The sequence below is a fragment of the Gopherus flavomarginatus genome, chromosome 2 (assembly GCF_025201925.1).
Source record: "Gopherus flavomarginatus isolate rGopFla2 chromosome 2, rGopFla2.mat.asm, whole genome shotgun sequence".
NCBI classification, from domain to species: Eukaryota; Metazoa; Chordata; order Testudines; family Testudinidae; genus Gopherus; species Gopherus flavomarginatus.
This window is the reverse complement of record NC_066618.1, coordinates 258,689,793-258,707,015: the sequence shown is the minus strand read 5'-3', so window position 1 is coordinate 258,707,015 and position 17,223 is coordinate 258,689,793. Positions and strand designations below refer to the sequence as shown.

Here is a 17,223-nt window from a genome sequence, read left to right as displayed (position 1 = left end):
CACTTTAGAATAGCTGTTTTCATTGGTAACAATGGGTGGTTCTAATTCTAAATTCTTGAAATTTTACAGTGTTACAGGGTTACAATGACCTACTCTGATACCCTTTCTAGAAACTGATTTTAAAAATGGCATATGTCCTCCTTCCTCCCTCTGCCCAAAGCAAGTCTTTGTGCAAGCTGCTGATCTCAGTGTCTGTGTTTAATACATGGACAGTTTAAGCACAGAGAAAGTAACAGCATCTTCAAAAAGGAGGTGGAGCTCAAATATGGGTGTGTTTAAAATTAAAACCTGACAGTGGACTATATGCTTTTCTGCATTTTTTTTTCTCCAAAGGCTGTCTCAAAATTCCATGCACATGCAGCCTTGTTGACATGCACAAGTCTTGCCTAGATAATAGCAAGATATGCAGACTCTAAGAAATAGCCCATGTTTGTGATCTGCAGAAAGATAAAAGGAGGCAGGGCAAAGCTGAGGATTACATATTGTGCTGTAAAAACAAATTAACTGAAAACTTGGAGCAAGCCAAGTCTTGTGGTGGTAGGATTAGTTTAGCCTGCTTACTGGAGCACTGGGCCGGGACATGGCAGTCCTAGGTTCTTTTTCAAGCTCTGCTGCTGGCCTGTTGTGTGACCTCCAGCAAGTCACATTACCTATGTGCCTCAGTTTCCCCATCTGTAAAATAGGGATCATGCTCTTTTTGTAAAGTGCTTTGAGCTCCACGGAGGAAAAGCACTATGTAAGAGCTAGGTATTTCAAAAATGGATGTATAAGTGGTCCACACAATTTGAAGACAGGTGGTGGCCATAATCTCAGACCAGGAGTTTGGAAAAAGTTGCTTTCACAATTTCATCTGCCACAGCCCCTTACAAATTCTTTCAACAAAGGATCCAGTTATTTTCTTGCTTCCCTGAAGTCATAGTAAAATGTATTGACTAAAACATTCCTGCTGTTGCAGACCTGAAAATGAAAGATGGACATGCCTTTTTATAAATCTCTATAAAAAGACCTGAAAGCTTATCAGACTTTTTTAAACCATTGAAGTATCACCAGTGTCTAGTCTGCTTTTCCTGGGAGTTTCAGAAGTGGGATTGGTGCTCTGACAGTCTAATCTTATTTCTAACAAAATTTAAGTGTTTGCAGATGGATGTTGAATAGGTGTCTAAATAGTCTCAATTAAAACTTTGCAGTTAAATGATTAGACTTTGGTAGTGCAATATCTTAATCCTACCACTGGTCCATAAAGTACTGGAGGCTAAGGTTTTCATAAGTGACTGGTGATTTTGAGTGCTCAAAGGAAGATGCCTTAAAGTGGCCTGACTCTTTTTGGAAAGTGCTGAGTCACTCATGCTCTGAAAACTGGATCCTAAAAATGGACACTTGAAATCACTGACTTTTAAAATTAAAAAAAAAGTCTGCAGCATTCACAAAATCTACACTTGCATTGTGAAAAACTGAGGAGGCCTTTTGAGCTGCCTTAAAACAATGAAGCAAAGTATAAATTCAGTTTTCCCTGCCAAATAACATTTGAAGTTCTATACTGGGGGAGTGGCCGGGAGGGAACCATATTAAGCAGAGGTCATAGTACAGTCTATTGCTAAGGTTGACTTTCCATTATAAACCTGTTTTCAGTTGCTCATTACTTTGTTAAACTAATCCATTAGGCTGAAACTTTCCATTGTGTATGTCTGCCTCAGGCTGAAGTATTTTGGAAAGTTTTTCAGCTAAAATGGTTCACGTGTCTGTGTGATGTTAGAGGAAAAACGCATTTTGCCCCTGTTTAAAAATTCTTGTCATTTAGTTGAGAACCTCTATGATCATCATGATGTGGAGTAATGACTTGAAATTTGGCAAAATGTTGGATTGCTAGGAGGGCTGTGCCTTGTGCTGTCTCCATAAAAATGTGCATAAATTTGGCCAAGTTATGGGCTGCTAGGAGCATGGAGGTGGAAGATAGAAGCAGAGAGGGATGGAGACAGGCTACAAAATGGGTGCCAAAGAGGGGTGGGGAACCGACAATCTGGGTGCTAGAAGCAGAATGGTCTTTAGCCACTAAAGACACTCTTCTCCAAATCCTGGAATTGAATCCAGGAGTCTTGAGTGTCTGTGTTCCTCTGCAGTTAGCAACTGAGAAAACCAGTGGTAATGTGTAGTCCACACAGAGAACAGCCTACTACCACTACCAGTTACTCTGTTAGCTCAAGTGTAGAAGTCTTTATTGCTGATGACCCAAGATGGGGATCAGTATGGTTCTACATGAAGACATTTGGGTTTTTTTTCAGTTTTTGTGTTAAAATTAGGAACTTACTTTTTAAAAAAATTAAAGAATACCAAGGTTGCAAAGTCAAGCATTCAAAAGTTAGAAACTCAGTTTTATGGTTGCCCCTGAAACCTTAGTCCAACCCCCTTGTGTGTATTATGCATAACCTTCAACTGTATGATCAAATGCAATTTTTCCACAAGATCCTTCATTCAGTGCCCAGACTCGGTGCTGTGGAGACTAATTGTGGTTGTGTAATGATGAAGTTGCTGTCTGCAGGACCCTTACCTCATTCATTATCGAAGTTGGAAGGTGTGTAGTGAATGAGGCAGGGGATTACAGGAAGAGAGAGGCTGATCCTGTGGTTGTCAGTTGAATGTTGTCCTGGCAAATTGGATTCTATCCCTGCCTGTGCGACAGAGTTGCTATAAAATTCTGGGCAAGTCACTTAAACCAAAGTGTTCACAGGTGGTTGGTTTGTTTCTCATTTTCTTGCAATTAAATTGTGTCAATTTAAGGTAGTCGAAATTAACGCTGTTCTGCAGTTTAATGCTATTTAACTTGAATTCAGTTTCCACACTCCTCTTAAGTCATCTTGCCCTTCACTTGAAGTCCTTGTATTAATTTCTTTAACTAAACTTTGAAACAGCAAAGCCAGAAACAATGGATTATTTTAAACTACTCTGTAACAGGAAACAAATGTTTGTTTTAAATCTCTCTTCCACCCTAATGAAAACTAAAACAGATATAAACTCCTGAGGAATTTTGATAAAATATCCATGGTTGTCATAATGGAGCTGCTGAATGTTGGGATTCCCTGTGGGACCTTTTATGTTTATGGAGAACACATTGTCAAGTTCTGGGAAAGCACTTTTGTCTAGTTCTCTGGGATCCAAAAACTGAATTTGATGCCCACTCATTCAGGTTACTTTGTTATGTATGTAACAGTTCTATGCCCAGCACCCAGGCCCAGACATGGGGTGGTAGGTACAGGGTAATACCATTACAATTTCAAATCATCACGCACACTGCACAGTTTATATGCAGCTTTCCTAGCTACTTGTATCTAATTGGTTTGGACATCATATGGCTGGGGTAAGGACCAATCACTTGTAGCCTCACGGTATCTGTACTTCAAGCTTATCAGTTCAGGGTGTTTATTTTTCTCAACTAGCCCAAAAACACCATCTCCAGCACACAGCCTGTCCCGCCCTTTTATAGTTTAACCTTGTGCTCAAATCAAGCTATTTGCAAGTTTACTCATGCCCAGCAAGCTCTAAGCCTGCACTAAATATTAGTGTGATAAACATAGTCCTACTTAAAGTATTTTCTCTCTAGAGGTGTATTGTTTTTCGCTGTTCTACAGGTTCCACCACTCAAGCTTCAGGCACTCTAGAGAGAGATTGTGGGCTGAATCCTTTGCCTTGCAATGGCAGCCAAGGATTCCCCTAGGCAATCCTTGGGTAATGCAAAGCCAGAGCAAATTCTGCATCACTGAGCCTTGGGCCCAATATCATAATCTTAGACAGAAACCTTCATCTCCTTTCCTCCCCCACATCCCCAATAGCACACAGCCCTCCTAAGGGCTTCATTTGAGAAGCTTCAATTAACATTTTTTTCACTGAGCATGGGCCCAGTCCTGGGAGGTAGTAAAAGCCCTTCACGCCTGTTGCAAACAACCAGCGCAGTGCTTGCAGTCCAAAAACAAGGCAAAAGCCCGTTGCTGTTCAGCACCCCAAACTCAGCTCTCTTCAGGGCACTTTTGAGTTCTTCTGTTAGCAGAACCTCCAATTTTGGCGGCAACTTTAAAAAAAAAAAAAGTAGTTCCATAATGGAACTCAAACCTCAGACAGACATGAAGCTGCTATGCTGTATGTGGCCAGGTGCCTGGTTTTCTTCAATTAATGTAAAGCCTGAAGATCCTGGAAAGTTACTGAACTTGGCCTGGAGTTAGCAGCAAGCGTCACTCTTGGGAGCCAGATGTAGGGGGGAAATTCCTTAGATTTCATTGGTAAAGGACCAGGCCCTAATTCTGTAACTATTACTCTGCCAAGGCCAGGTTCAGAAGCCAGTCTACCTGTCTGAACTACTGAGAATGTGTAGTGTGCCGAGTGCTTGCCTCAAAACGTGTCATATTCATCATGGCTAGATAGTCTGATGGCTGGTGCAAAACTGGTCTGGACCCTGAAAAAGCTGAGCAGCTACAGGGGGAGAGGCAGGGAATATATTTTAGAGATTTACTGATGCTGTCAAATCTATCCAGAGATGCTGATTTGTAACAACAGACAAATCAGAGCACAAGGCTGCATCTAGCATGAGAACCATAGATGCTTGTGTGGTTCCCCCTCCCTACATGCAACTCGCTTTTGTGATTTTAGAGTAAAATATTGTTTAATTCAAAAGATCAATGACCTTATGCAGCAGCTGCTGTCCTCTTCATTGTCATTGTTTGTGTCTATAATTAAGGTAAATGTTTAGCACATAGTTTGGTATTTATACACACAATGGCCCAGATTCACCTCAACTAGCACAAGATGGTGACTTCCCCCTCCCCTACCCTTTTCCCTGTATTCTGTGGGATTCTGCCCAACTGAAGTCAGGTGCTGCCATCCTTTCTCTGGATTTTTAAGAGTGGAGAGGACTACAGAGAGTTATCACGAAGCCAGCAGAGGGGCTGGTTGGCCTGCTGACTTTCCTGAGTCAAAGCCAGAGCTGGGAGACTGCCAAGGGCTGATAGCTAGGGAGCTAGAGAGCCAAGACTTGGGGTAGGCTGAAGACTGAGTGCAGCAGAGGAAGATGCCTTCTGGGGAGCTAGACATTTGTCCTTGTACAAAGACAGTGCTGGAGCTATATGTTGCATGCACTGTTTGGACTATGCTGGCAGAATTCTGGACTGTGGCTGTGGGACTTTTGTTATGACTTATGTGCACAGGACTCTTGAAATAAATGAACCCCCACAGGGCTATAATTATACTTGGGAAGATATTTTGGACTACTTCTAGGGAGTTTCAAGGAAGGCAAGTGAGGCAGCAGCACCTGTCATGCAGCGGCCTGCAGCAGGTGGGCGCTCCAGGTGGAATGGCCCTATCACATTGCCATCAATCAATTATCCAATGGGTTTTTGTTGAACATTTCATCTAAAGCACTACAAATGCATATAAGAAATATGATGCATAATCCCCCTGTCATAAACAGATAGCTAAGGGTTAATGTTCTTTTACCTGTAAAAGGGTTAACACAGGGAACCTGAAACATCTGACCAGAGGACCAATCAGGAAATAAGACTTTTTCAAATCTGGGTGGAGGGAAGTTTTGGGTGTGAGTTCTTTGTCTTGGGTCTGACCCTCTCAGCTCTGAGAGTGATTTTTCTATCTCCTGGCTTTCTAATCTTCTGTTTCCAAGTTGTAAGTACAAGGATAGTAAGACAATAGGTTTATATTGTTTTCTTTTGTATTTACATGTGTGTAGTTGCTGGAATGTGTTAAATTGTATTCTTTTTGGATAAGGCTGTTTATTCATTTTTTCCCTTTAAGCAATTGACCCTGTATATTGCCACCTTGATACAGAGACTGTATATTATGTCCTTTTTCACTCTTTTTATATAAAGCTTTCTTTTTAAGACCTGTTGGAATTTTTCTTTAGTGGGGACTCCAGGGAATTGAGTCTGCAGCTCACCAGGGAATTGGTGGGAGGAAGAAGTCAAGGGGAAAATCTCTTTGTGTTAGATTTACTAAGCCTGACTTTGCATACCCTCTGGGTGAGGGGGAGAGATTAGATCTCTCGGTACTTGTGTTTCCAGGACTGGAAGCAGGGAATCTCCTAGGGTCGTCCAGGGAGGGGAGCCTGGGAGGAAGTACCAAGGAAACAAGGGGAGGGGGTTATTTCCCTTTGTTGTAAGACTCAAGGCATCTGAGTCTGGGGGTCCCCCGGGAAGGTTTTGGGGAGACCACAGTGAGCTAGGCACTGTATAATTCCTAGCTGGTGGCAGCAATACCAGGTCCAAGTTGGTAACTAAGCTTGGAGGTTTTCATGCTAACACCCATATTTTGGACGCTAAGGTCCAGATCTGGGAAGAAATGTTATGACACCCCCAAAAAACAAAAGAAACAAAATTACACACACAATTGAGATCAGAATCTGCCATAGAATCTCCATACTATTAGACGTATAACAGCTGCCACTTGGTACCACAATGTAATGATATGCTGTTAAATGGGAGAAGAGAATCACACTTTCAGGGAAATGAATCTATAAAGTCTTTGGGAAAATCAAATAAGGTCCACCAGTTAAACCTACAAAACAATTAATGCCTTGGTGTATAGATCCAGTCAGAGAAGGACTAAATAGGCTAGCTAAGTCTATTCTTGCCATTGGGACACCAGAATCTCACTGGATTTACTATAATGACTCAGCAGCAATCAATACCTCAGCACTGATTCTTTGATGGAGATTGTTCTTACCCAGTTCCCAATCCCTGAAATGGTGTCCCTATTTCTGTTCAGTCCTGTACAACAGGTGTCTTCAGCTCTCAGGCACGCCCTAGAAGCTTTTCCATTCTCTATGGTGACAACTTGTTAGCGGTTGCTGCAAAGGATTGTTAGGTGTATATTGAACGTGAAGACATCTGCTGTGTATAACAGAACTGAAAGAGGGGCCAGGCTGGAAGAAAAAATCAGATGCTTTGGATTGCTGAGTTGGAATGGTTAGTAGGTGAAAGGAAGTAATCAGCCTTGCATAGGGCACCAATAAAGAAACAAATTTCAAAGAGTAAATGAAAACATTGAATGAGGTAGAAGCTATGTAGTGAAATATAAATAGTGTGCTACAGCTCTAATGAGCAGACTTCAGAAAGGTGAGGCCAACAAAGCATTGAAGTTTATTACATCCTTAATTAGACATCAAAACTTAAAAGACTCAGCATTTAACACTATACACGTTCAAAACAACATACTGAGATCAACCAGTTAAGCGGTAGGTGGCTAAGATGCTCATTTCACAGCAGGGGAAACTGAGACAAGAAAGATGAACTGATGTGCTTAAGTCCAAGTAGCAAGTTAATTGCTGTGCTAGGATTGGAACTCAGGACCTGCTGACACCAGTCTGTGCTTATCCTGGCATTCCAAGGTCTCTTTAAACTTCAGAAATGTACAAGCTGAACAAAAGTTCAAACTGCAGCAGATATTTTAAAATGCAGAGATCACGAAGACTAAATTAATTATCAAGAATACACCAATTTATAGCTCTGGATATTTCATGCCATCAGCCTACCATCATCATCTTTAATTTATAGACATATTTAATCCTAACATTAACCATGAACATAAAAAAACAACAACCCATCATACGAACGTGCTGTTATGCCTAATATTGCTGTGTCCTGTTACATACCAGTTCTTCACCCTGACACTAGATGGGTCTATACCATAACCTTACAAGGCACTACTAGAAATATCCTGGCTTTGTCTTTTTATTATTATTATTATTATTATTATTATTTTATTTCATTTTTCAGATGACAACACCTGAGAGGTTTATGACCATCAGGAGAATTTACTACTAAGTCATATACTGATGTAATGAAATCTAATATATGCTGTGTAATGAATTATGAGATGTTACTTAGTTTCAGGATTTTATTACTTCAATCAGTTATGACCATATTTCCTTTTATATGGTTGCTCACTCTTTAAACATACCAGATGACTGTATAGAGAACACCTAATAAAATCTGGAGATGTTAGAATGTAAATGTTTTAATTTTTTTGCCGTAAATTTGTTTTCATTCTAGCAATGCGAGCTGTCATATTGAAAACAGTACATACTGTGTTGGTATTATTTCAGATCTTTGATAGAAAATAGTTGGATGGCACTACTTAATTATGTCTACTGAGAAACATTATTACTTGGTAGTGATGGTGCTTGGGGATAGAAGGGAAAAGAGGAAAATAGTATTCATTTTTAATGGAAAATTGGAAAGACTATAAACATGCCATTCATGATAGAAACTATTGTCCTGATTCTCCTCTCATTTATACCCATGCACCTCCAGTGACTCATTGAACTCACTCCAGATTGATACCACTGTCAATTAAAGGAGAATCAGGCTTTATCTTCTATAAGCTACAGCAAAATCAGAGGTATGAAAACTGTTACCACAGTCTCCTGGAATTTCCTCCTAAGTTTTGCCCCAAACCAATTCTTGCATCACATTTACAAGGCTATCGTCATTTGACATGTAGGGCTGATGTGATCTCACACGAATGCACTCCAATGAAGCAAGTGGAGATACACAGCTATAAAACAGACATAAGATCAGAAGCAATGTCTTCACAATTCAGTTATAAAACTGTCAATAACTGTCAAACTATATTATAATAAATAGTAGCTGAAATTTCCCTTTTGACATTGTTGGGATGTTTATAACCAGTGTTGAATTTTCATGGAAAATATTTTAAAATTGGTTTAATGAGGGTTAGTATAATATACTCCATGGAATAAAAATATCAAAGGGTAAGACCTTTGTGTACCTTAATATAGGTACTGCCCTGATATGTGAGCATAGATACCTTGTATTTTATAAGGACAGCAGCTAATGATATGGCTATACTGTGCTACTGCTATACAAAAATAGGCCCCCATTGAAATAAAAGGGGAGTTCTAGTTGTATACCAATGGAACAACAGGACACAAAGAAGCTCTAATTAAAATATTCTAATAATATCTACAGCCCTACATCTAAGGATATATCTACCCAGCCACTGGGACGGGAGACGTCATTCCCATATGTGTGCTAACTCTGGCCGGGCTAGCGCACTAAAACAGCAGTGTGGCTACAGCAGCACAGGTGGCAGCTTGGGCTAATCACCCAAGTACATACATAGCAGGTCGGCCTCCTGCTGGAGAGCACATCAGTCAGGACTGCCCCATGGGATCATCCCTGCAGCTCCATTGTTTGGCTTAGAAAAATGCCAATAGACTAATGTGGCAAAAAGCCCTCTGACTGTGGCCCTCCAAAGCCTCTGAGCTTTGCCCAGTTTCCATTATCCCGTGACCTGATAACCCCATTTTTCATGTTATAGTTGTTCAGTTAGCATTATTGCTGCCTATAAACAAGACCAGCTTTCCGTGTGTGGGGACTGGATTGTCTGCCTTAAAATAGTTCCAATACAAAATTACTTAATCATCTAACCAGTATTATTAAGGGGAAGTTCTATGGCTTATGGTATACAAGAGGTCATGCTAGATGATCACAGTGGTTCCCTTCTGGCCTTGGAATCTAGGAATAAAAAATTCTCTCAACAAGAGTGTATCCCAAGATGTTTTTCAAAAGGCCCATCTTGTTTCTCACTCCTATTAACGTCTCTACCAGTAATTTTATCAAATGTTAAAGACCTTCAAAAGGGTATGGAATAAAGAACTTTATATTACCTTTGAAGACAGATCCTGGGAACAAATTTGGGCTAATTCAGCTAGAGGGAGATGGCACTTGAAATGCCTGGCCAGCATACTTGAAATATGTCTTTTGTACAGTTATACGGCCCAGTTTAAGTCCATTAAAGAGCATTTTGGCAGTTTATCAATATTTGGGAACATGCCATTGGGCTGCCCTGCCATAACCCTGCATGCAGGAAAAGTTGAGCCAAAGCAGCGCAACTGAAATTGTCATCCCTTTACCCTTTAGATCCTTAATAAATGACTAATACACTTTCAGGGTATGGCTACACTTGAAACTTCAAAGCGCTGCCGAGTGTGGTCGCAGCGCCAACGCTGGGAGAGAGCTCTCCCAGCACTGCATGTACTCCACATCCTGATGGGGTTTAGCTTGCAGCGCTGGGAGCCACGCTCCCAGCGCTGCGGCACTGTTTACACTGGCGCTTAAAAGCACTGTATCTTGCAGCTCTCAAGGGGATGTTTTTTTCACACCCCTGAGCGAGAAAGTTGCAGCGCTGTAACGCGCCAGTGTAGCCAAGGCCTTAGTATTACATAACTCTTAAAACTGTTCAGCTGTGTATTATTAACAGATGCCATCCAAAAACATGTTTTGGCAAATATGTTGTATATTTATTTTGTGTATTTCTTTTACATTCCCGATAACAGTGTAGACTTCCAGACAACTTGTAGAATAAGTCCAAGCATTACTTGTAATTTGAAATGAGCAGGAGGAAACAAACTGTGCTTTCCATAAGTTCTATAGAGGATGTAAGACTACATATTTGCTGGTTTATTTTTAAAAAAAACTTTGGAGTCAACCAAAGATCCTCTTTCTCCCAGGCTTTATTCTCCTCCTCAAATCACATCTGATATAAGTTTGCTGTTGTTTCTCACCTAACCTTCTCAGTAGAAGCCCAGAATAGCTTTGCCCAGGAGGGTCACTTGATAAGATATCCTAGTATGCGCTGCTGTTGTAGCTGTGTCAGTTCCAGGATATTAGAGAGACAAGGTGGGTGAGGTAATCTCTTTTCTGGACCAACTTCTGGTGGTGAGAGAGAGAGGGAGAGAGAGAAGCTTTCAAGCTACACAGAGCTCTGAGCTGAAGAAGAGCTCTCTGTGAGCTTGAAAGCTTGCCTCTCTCACCAACATAAGTTGGTCCAAAAAAGATTTTACCTCATCCAGCTTGTCTCTCTAAGATATCCTACTAGCACTCAGTTGCTGAAAAACTTGCTTTCTCTTGCTTCATTTCCTAACTCAGAAGAAACTAGTATATACCGCAGAAATCAAATAATATGACCGGCTGCCTGTGTCATGGCCAGCCAATAAATCAGCCGTCGGTCCTAGTAACAATACTCTGTGGCATGTTTATGTGTTAATTTTCCAAGTGAAATAATGAGTGCTTGGATATATAATTTAAGAAAATGTTCGTTGGCTCATCACATTATTGTAGATTGACTGGGAGTTGTACCCATTCTTATGTAAATGACGACTGCAATTTAAGCAGTTGCTTAAAGAATTTTGGTCCTGATTCTCATCTCACCTATGCAACCTTCCTTACTGCAGACTTCTATGAAGCTACTTCTGATTTACCCTAGAATATGGCCTTTCATTCCTTTGATTGGCAAGGTTAACAGTCAAAGGTGACCCCAGAAACTGTGAATGTTATGCATGGAGGGTGGAGTGGAATTGTCCTGAAAATAGTAGATCTTGTATTCTGGATTTGCTCCAGTTCCATTAGCAATAGTACTTTGTTCTGCTGAGTGAATCATTTGGAGGAATCTCATGTCTCTTTCTGTTGGCTGAACCAGCCTCTCCTATTCAGCATCACAATGACAGTTCCAGTGGAAAGGCACACAAATTTAGAAAAGGCTGTTTCTTGGCCCCCTTATGATTGCAAAGTGAGTCTGATCTGCACTGTTGAAGATTGGAATATTGGCATAAAAAACACTATAGCCCACAGTGCTGTGATGGGTGAAAATTTGAGTCACTGAGTCAAGGAGTTGGCATAGATGTGTTCCCATGTTCCTTAGCAGTAACTATCAGAGTGGTTTATTGCCCCTATGCCCCACTTCCTGTGGGGTTCTGTCCAGGAGCAGACACTCAAGATGTTTCTGGGAAATATATAGAAAAAGTGACTCCATAGATAACTAAATGTGTATATGATTCAAAACTATCCTCCTTATTCTTGACTCTATCTGGACTGGTCCTCCATATCACCCAGGCCTTCTCTCTCTCTCCTCTCTTCTAACACCAGTCTGCTCATTGCCCTGTTTCACAATGCTTGGTATAGGAGCCTTTTCTTCTGCAGCTCCTGCCATCTGCAACAGCCTGGCAGTATCCCTCTAGGCAATTTACAGCTCAGATCCCTTTCCTATTGCTCTCATTTATTGATGAATGCTGAGACTTGATTATTTAACTCTGTAAAGCATTTGGGAATATGGTTTGTAGATGAGATACTATACAAACAAAGAGATTCCATTCTCACTGAAATCAAAAGGGAGGGGTGGGTTGCCATTGACTGTACTGAGAGTGGAAACAGAGCCTAAAGTTGTCCTGTACAACTGTATGGCAAACATACATTAAACAGTCTGAAATCAGAACCCATGTTCTGATAGTGATCTACAGAACAGTCAGTGCAGACAACCTTGCTCTGATGTTATGGGAGCAGAATGTTGACAGCAGAAGCAATATGACAAAATCACACACCAGTTGCATAGGCAAGAGGGAGTAAAATGAATGTGCAAGTATATAAAACTTGTTCAAGTCAATTACATAAGTTAGTAACCCCTACAGTGTTTGAAGTTTAAATTCCTTGGAAATTATTCCAATTTTTATATCAGGGGAGAGCTCCTTCCTGGAAATAGGCTGAGCAGGCAAAGACAAATCTACCATATGTAGTACAAGTGACGCAAGGGAGCCGAAGAGAGAATACTTTGTTACTGCCTTTTGTTGCTAAAAATATTTAGTCGTAGGTGGTGATAACAAGTGGGTTTAATAAGGAGCAATTATTTCTCACTGGGTAGACAATTTTTAGTTTCCTTTTCTATCTATATAATGCAATCTTAGCTGCTTAAACAACCTAGGATTGTTCATAATAAATTGCCATAGAAAACCCTCAGCTCAGTCCAGATTGTGTAATACTAAAGAAATTGCACTATTTAGGTATCCACTTTTTTTTTACCAGTTTTTTAACTCAAAATCTATCCTATTGAAAAAAGGAGCAATGAGAAAGAAATTGCTTGCCAGTGTGCAACTGTTTTAAATTATAATGTGGTTGGTTAGCTTTAAAATTGCTGTTTTGATCATTTATTTTTTAATGCTTTAATTTGGCACTGTTCTGTGGGGACTGACTGAATTTATAACCTCAATCCCACGGTTAAATTGTTCCTATGAGAAAAGGCTCCTTGGATTGAACTTGCTTAAACTTCAGTTGTGGGGGGAAAGGGAGGGTGACCCTCATGTCAGTGTTTAAATATCCTAGGGGATCACTCAAGGATTAATGCCAAGGTCTCCTCAGGCTCCAGGGAGCTGGCTTTACAACTAGGAGTGGACCTGAATGGAAACAGGAGGAGAGGTTGGGCTACAAATCAAGACAGGCTTTTTCTTTCAGATGCTCAATAGAATTTGGGATTAGCTACTACAAGAAATAGTAGAAATATGCAGGGGAAATGTGTTTATAAAAAAAGAGGAGTCTTTACTTAGGAGTGCTGCGTGGCTGAAGTGCAGCATGAGGCTAAATGGTGCTGTCTCCACTAGAGAATGGAAGCACTGGTAACCGAGCTGTGGGATGACACCTGGGTAAGTGCCAACCGTGCAGTGTGCCTGCATGAGCCATGCTGTTTTGGTTGCAGTTTTTCCCTCTGAATACTTTTGCCCTTTACTGCTCAGTTGCAGGTGTCCTGCCCCCGCAGAACCCACTCCACAGTTCCTGACACAGATCCCCTAAGCGGTGGCATCTGGGAAATATTAAAAGGCCCTCTGGGAACCTCCAGGAAATGACTTCAGAAAGAGGAAAGAAACTTTTCTGTACCTCCGAGATGAGTGCACCTTGCCAATGCAGCTGCCCCACCGTGAGGATGAGAGCTCTTCTGGCTGCGAAGAGAGCAGCGATTGCCTGGTGAATATTAGCTGTCTAAATAGTTAAAGGGCACAAGTCTGGGGTAGGCAGGCCATTGGTGACTGCTGCAGTGAAGATTTACATGGCAGTACACTGTGTGTTACACGGTCCTCTGACCTGTGTACCAGAGCCTGCTGAGGAATTTAAACACCTGGGATTCCTAACTGTGCAGTGAACTTGCTCTCACCCCTGACCACACCAGGATCTCGGCTTATCCATAGTACTAGTACAAAGGACAAACCCCAAAATCATTCATAACGAGAGCATTAGCCCACCCTTACCTTGAAATACCGAGAAATGAGAGAAAAGTAATAGTCACAGTTCAGATTCAAGGCAAAAGGCTTCTTCTTGGATCAGCAATGGTACAGAGATACTAACATTTACACACAGCACTCATAAGGAGGAAGGTAAGTAGGGATGCTAGATTAATTTGACACTGGAGAGGCATGTCTTTATCATGGTAACTGGACAAACAGAGGTTGTGTAATACAGGCAAACAGGACCTTCAAAAACATCTCTTGGCGGAAAATCCCTGTGAGAGAAAGAATTCAGAGAGCAAGGGGAAGCAGATACCGTTGCAGTCAAGTTGTTCACACAGCTAATATGAAAGGACCAGTTCTGTGAATGGCGAGGTTGTGTGAGTTTCGGTGGGGAAAGACAGAAACATGCAGTGACCCAAAAACTGATTGCAAGCCTGGAGCACTTGCTTTAAGAGAACTTTTTTATATGACTCCTAAGCCTGGGGAATATGAAGGGCTACGTTTAGTGTCTGCTAGATTTTTAGGAATGTGTTTGATGTTCCATGGCAGCTAGCCGACACAGTGCAACTCTCCCCCCAACTCTCACAGAGCAGCCCTATTGTTATTGTCCAGGCTTGTTATATAGGATTGCCAGTTTCTCTGCCTTCTTTCAGCTCTGCTTGCAGCACTGAGTGATGGCCAGCTCAGCCAGTCACTCACAAGCATACACCAAAATATTGTGGTAAAAGTAGTGTGCTATGGAGCACCACGGTGTGTGCAGTGTTACTTGGACAGGGAGGTGACTTTTGGCAAACTTGATCCCTGGACAGTGGCATGCAGAAAGAAAACCAGACAGGCCACCTAGCTAGTGGCTAGTGATGAATTACAGGACAATAGAAGGAGGGTGTTTCACCATTATTATTCCAGCAGTTCACATGCATGCTGGCACTACATGACTGGAAACTGACTTGGGGAAGACCACATAGTGGTTAGCCTTGTTCAAAACAAGTCTAATCCAAATTTGGTTAGGACCCCTATGCACTGTTGGGAACACTTTTGTGTGTGTGGATATGGGGGGTGTAACAATTATCCTAGCGAGATCAAATGGTTAAACTCACAGCATACAATGTACCAGCTTGAGCTGAGTAGCCACTCAATCGAGATGGAACATTTCATGCTGGTAGTTCTGACCTATCTATGCTGCACCTTTGTATTAAATTTGATACTGCCCTTGGATTCCTGGCCAATTGCAATGTAGTTGGGGAAAATTTACCATAATCTTGCTGACTATTCCTGTGGAAAGCAAATTTCACCTACTATAGAGATAGGGTGACCATACGTCCTGTTTTGGTGGGACAGTCCCTTTTTTAAGCCCTGTCCCAGCCATTCTGACTTTTTTGGCAAAATTGGGCATTTGTCCTGTTTGCTCTTGCTGACTTGACAAGAGCAAACCCACTTTTGTCCAAAAAATGGGGTGCAGAGGAATGTGCAGGGGGGGAGAAGGGGTGTGAGCGGAGATGCCAGCCCCACATGGAGGGGGTGGGGGGTGGTAGGGTTGGGGGGAAGGCAGCATTCCAGTATGCGGAGGGACGGCAACAGCCTCTTGCAGAGGAGCCGGCAGGATTCCAGTGACTGAGCAACAGCCTTGCGCAGGAGGCGGGGGCAACTCGGGCAAGTGGCTGGGGTGTCCTGTTTTTCCTTTGGGAAATATGGTCTTCCTGTATAGAGAAGGAGGATACATTTAATGGATCTATGATTATTTTCATCCTACGGTGCCCATCTATTTTTTAAAATCAAAAGTGTGCTAGCATTTAAAGTTTAAAAAAAATCGTATTTGCAAAATACAGTATACGCAACTCTACTGAATATGCTCATCTGGGAAATATACTGTAGTTATATCTGGTGTAACCCTACTGACAGGTGGAATCGACAGCAAAAAGGGCCAGGTTCAATATCTAGAGGTTCCTTTTAGCAAGACAAAAGAGAACCAGTTTGAGCCCACACACAGTAATCTGAGAAAACTAAGCCCTACCCCATAGCACTTTGAAGAGGCAATACTTCCCCACGCGCAAGCTCTGAGTCTGCATGTAACAATAGACAACTTCTATTAAAATGGGACAGAGAACCTGGCATTAATTTGGGAAAGCACCGCAATACCCACAGTACTGGCAGGATCCTTTGCCTCAGGTTCCCACCTTGTGGTGTGAAAGTCCAAACAAATGTCCCCTTTACATGCCACTCCCATTTCCCTATGCTGCACCCCACTTACCACTGGTTGTCCTTACTCAGTGAAGACTCAGAGTAGAGAGGTGCATTCACACGGGTCTACCTGCCAGCCCTAGAAGTGGAGAGGGGGCATTGGTTAATGCCTGCACTGCTGCTGCATTGTTATCTCTGCTGCCATTCATCTCTGCCACTGCGCTGCCACTTCTGCAATGCTGCATTTTGGGCTTCCCCACTTAGTTCAGCTCTTGGTGATTTCACTGGATAGTGAGGAACCTCTGTGGTGCTACCTCTTTGTTGTCTTGCACTGCAATACTGTTCCAATATCAGATCTAAAACTTAGCCCCCAGATCTGCTCATCACTGAACAGAAACAAGGACTCTGAGTTGAGTCTAATCAGTGCTAGCATTAAACATTAAGCATGCGGGGGAGGAACAGCTGCTGTTGAGAATATTTTAGGCAGTCATCACATCATCAAGTAGATACATCTGCCCCCATCTTCCTTTTATCATTAGTAGAATTTGGCATCCCTACCCCTGGCTTAGCAGGTGAGGTTCAGTTTAAGGTGACCCCCTCAGTCAGGGCAGGCTAAGTGCAGTTCTGCTGCCCTTTACTCAGATGAGAAGGATAACAATATTCCATTACCCCTGCATTCAACACTAAAATGATTTCTAACCCCAAACCAGCCCAAATTGATCACTTTGGCAAAGTAGGTCTGTCTGCTGAACACCTAGGCAGAGTAGGTGTGTCTATGCAAACACAGTCTGCTTCTGAAGCCTCCCCCCACCCTCCATGCAGCACTGGATGTCAGGGGAGAACTCACTCAGACACTGCTCACATCAGTATGAAATGGTGTATTATAAAACCACATTACAAGGTTTGCAATTGTATAGGAAGAGGGTCGGGTGGAGGAGTAAATCTCTTAACTCCAGAAGTCTCTGTTGCAATCCAATCTT

The 17,223-nt window shown here is 41.9% G+C and overlaps 1 protein-coding gene across 1 annotated transcript in view; it reads right to left on the bottom strand.

The window, feature by feature from the left end:
- PTDSS1 (phosphatidylserine synthase 1) overlaps nucleotides 1-17,223 on the bottom strand; it is a 197,804-nt gene that overhangs the window by 96,483 nt on the left and 84,098 nt on the right. The gene's annotated exons all lie outside the window — the stretch shown is intronic.